We start from the raw sequence: 3,939 nt of genomic DNA on the forward strand, positions 1-3,939 counted from the left end.
GCCAGGATAGGGGGAAGTTTTTCCATTCATTCACCTAATTGGATAAGAGTTTCTTACTTCACCCAATGTCCAACTTGGAAAATTACAAGTTGATTGAGGAAGGAATGAACAACAGAGAGATAGGGGTTAATGGAAATAAAAGTGGGGAAAGTGCACATAGAGCTGACTTGTATGAGATTCCACAGTGAGCCTTCATGGATGTACAGAGGTTGGTAAAGTGTCCTGGGGAAGACGGATAGGATGCTATAAGCAAAAGCAGTGCCCCAATCCTTTGTTTTTTGTTTGTTTCTGTTTTTTAATCAGGAATGTAGGTTTATTTCATTAAAAACAAAGCAGATTCATCCCCCAAGGAGTACTGTATCCTTTAAAGCAGTAGCAATCACAAGGCACATATGTACAAAATACCTCAAGCAAAATAGAAACTAAACATTAAAAATATATGTTATTTAAAAAGATGTTGAAGACCATTTGTTAATATGAACATACATTATAAAATGACATTTTCAATATAATTTTATTCCTTTCCCTTTAATAATAGTTGGAGTAATAGTGTAATATTTATGTACTATTCTGGGGCACATATCACAAACATTTATATCACCCAACTTGGTTTGCTAAGGGAAAAACAGATAGCTGAAGCACAGCTTAAAATTTTTATTTTTAGTGCTTTCACATCTTTTTTAGATATCTGGAATTCATAAGCTGAAAAGAAATAAAGGTCTCATTTTCTTAGCTTAGAAAAAGCCTGTAGTTATACATCTCTAGGAAACCCACTATACAAAGAAGAATACATTCCAGATATTCTAAAATATCAAGGACATGATTTCTATTTTGGGATCATCACAATAATCCCCCTCTGAAAGCAGATTAGAAGTCAACACATAATGAACGTAAAGGCCAACTTACTAAAATAAAATAGTATTTGATTTAAGTTGTTGCTCACTTAGGAAGTATAATGACTATTCTCTGGTCAAGGATGCCAAGATTCACTGTTATAAACGATGCAACATCAGTATTTAGTGTATATAAAAATTCTAGGATTCAATATATTATAATGAAAAGTTTATAATAATCACACAGAAAGTATTCCTCTATATATTAACCACGATTGAGTTTCACATGACGAAGACTGAAAAAGATATGGTTGAATTAGATCTTCAATACCTTTTGTAACATATATGCTGAATTGCCTCTAAGCTTTAATGTTGCAAACAATTTTCTATGAGATGTTAAGGAGTGCTCACAATCTTTACCATTAGAAGGGAAAGAAGAGAACCTGAAGCTCCATTTTTAAACAATGACAACAAAAAGAAGAATATAAAAACCTAGTGTTAATAAAACATTTAAATAGTATAAAATAGCAGAATTTAAATATCAGTTATATGCTGTCATTACTTGGGCTTTTGGATGTGTTTTCTTTTAAGTAACCAGCATCCTTCTCATGTAGTGACACCCCGTCTTGTACCCGCAGGCCCCCTCTGGCTCGCCCTGCAGTGACTCTGAGGTCTGTCTGCGTGTTGCGTGGTGAGCCACCACCAGGCCCCAGACTAAAGCAGCATGGTCTGAGCCACCTTGCTGATCGTGGACACAGCTTTCTCCAGTTCCTCTTCTGTTTGTTCCCCTGTGACCACAACCCTAATGCACAGAGGACGGAGATACTTCTCTTCTTTCTCCAGGTAGTGCTCCTGAGTTCACATGATGCCTCTGTCCATGCACTGAGTTGCAATTTCCTGAAGTAGTTTAACCTCTCTTTCTCGACACCCAGTGCTCTCTTCCAGCAGGAAGTGAAATGCCAGAGAAATGAACTCACCCACCACTTTTAATCCAGAAATGCCTTGTAAAGCTTTATGGATTCGTTTACACTTTTCCTGGATTTTCTTCCATGATGTTGAGGGTCTCAGTGGCAGCAGCAGCTAACAGGGGAGGAGTAACGAAGCTGAAAAGCAGTATCCCTGGCCGGAAAGTCACAAACGGTCAGTTACGGAAGACCTACCACAGCAGAAACCCCCAACAGAAGCAAGTGAATTCTCCGTGTTGGCACTGATAAGATCAATATGATCAATACTGATTCCAAAATGCTCAGTGACTCCTCAGCCATGCTCCCCCAGGACTCCAAACGAAAGGCTTTCCTCCAGAAAGATCCTTGCGTTATATTTGTAATTTAACTGAACCAGTTCTGGAAGAGGGCAAATCGTTCCAGTATTCATGTACAACGCCTCGACTACAATGAAACGTCGAGTTACACGAGCCTTGCAAGGATTCTTTTCATCTTCAGTCTCTTGTTCTTTTAGTGGTTGTTCCAGGTCATCCGTATCATTATGGTTAAATAGCTTACTGTCACTACGTGATGCCTGTAATCCCTTCTGAATAGCAAAGCAGGCAGCTTTATCTACAGACACAGTGTCCCCTCTCTTACAGTAAGCAGCAGTAGCGCTGGCTATCACGGCAAATCCATGAGTGTATAATGGCTGCTTCTGTCTTCATAAATTTTGCCAGGTGGTCTTCCAAATCCAAGTGCACAACAAATGTGCCATAAAATCCTCTAGGTCCACAAGTTCCCACACCATACGTCTTTAGAGATGCCAAAGCTGCTGCCTTGAGCCTAGGGTTATCCAACAATCCAAGAAAATTGAATGAGGCAAAGTTTATACCTTCTTTTCCATTCACCACAATGTTATACCTTTTGGAGGGCCTGAAACGATGCTATAGTTGACAGCAGGAAGGTCTCTTGAGACAAGAGAAACAAGAGGTTCTGGTTGCCAAGCTTCAATCAGTTCTTCCTTTTCCTTGACTGTAAGATCAGAACTCGTTCTTGTAGCTTGTGTGTTTTAGAGAAAAGAAGTCTGATTAGCCAGAGTATTAAACTTCCTTCCAAAATAAGATGATAAACAGGAACCTTAATGAAATTATCCATGTCAGGTCGTCTTTTCAGCTGTACATTTCCAGGATAAAGGTCAGGCTGACTTTTATGTTTTACACAGCTAAACACACTAAGTGCATGTAGAAGATTCCATATAATAACTAAGCCCCCATCAGTCCGTTATGGGGTGCTATATTCCAATAGGTTGTCATTGGAAAGTCATTTTAAAAATGTATTTAGAAATGGAAATACAAATAATTTTCAAATATTAGACAGAAAGAAAACAATGAGGATTCACAATAGTTAAAAAAAATTCAGAAGTTGGGGACAGGGAAACTGCTGACAATTTCATATATAAACTTTCAGGTCATTGCACAAATAACTTTAAAACTACGTACATGTTGCATATGTTTGGGTACACAGCAAGACTCCTCAAATTCTGCATACACAGTGCACAGAAATTAGAAGCAAAACCAGAAATCTAAGACTATTTTTAAAATTTGCTGATCCCTCCTGAATGTAATTCAGTTAAGAGTGAGGACTCTACCAAAACAATCCTTTTGGTTTCATCAATAATCAGATTATAGTTGACAAACGTAAGTCCAAGTCATGAGTTAAACATTCCACTCCACAGAGAAATCATCCTAAGAAAAGTTTAAATGTCTACTGAATTAATAAAAATCGCAAATGTGGCTTCTTTTCTTCCCTAGGAAATGTGACATCCAGGAGGACTTCTCACTTATGGTCAGTACCGGGGTATAGAAGTTACATAGTAAGAGGGCAGTCTTCAGAAAGGCAGCAACAATATATAGTAGAAATTACTCATTTCTAAAAAAAAAAAAAAAAAAAAAAAAAGAAATCTTAAATCTAAGTGGCTCATCTTAGTCACTGTAATCTATCTAAGGGTGGACATCACCTAAGCCCTACTTGCTCTCTTAACGGTTTTTTGTTTTTCAAAACGTCCTGATGGGTTCTACAATGATACATCTTGCATCATCACCCTTGCCAGTAAGTGCAATATTAAGTTTTAAGAAAATTATCAAAAGAAAACTGAGATTCACTTTAAATGAATGTAAGCC

At 37.6% G+C, this 3,939-nt stretch overlaps 1 pseudogene; it reads right to left on the minus strand.

Annotated features, from left to right (window-relative positions):
- Window positions 1–2,088: 2,088 nt before the first annotated feature.
- On the minus strand, window positions 2,089–2,914 carry LOC112404515 (serine palmitoyltransferase 1 pseudogene; annotated as a pseudogene).
- Window positions 2,915–3,939: the final 1,025 nt, after the last annotated feature.

Source organism: Neophocaena asiaeorientalis, unplaced genomic scaffold (assembly GCF_003031525.2).
Source record: "Neophocaena asiaeorientalis asiaeorientalis breed wild unplaced genomic scaffold, Neophocaena_asiaeorientalis_V1.1 scaffold52, whole genome shotgun sequence".
Classification (NCBI taxonomy): Eukaryota; Metazoa; Chordata; class Mammalia; order Artiodactyla; family Phocoenidae; genus Neophocaena; species Neophocaena asiaeorientalis.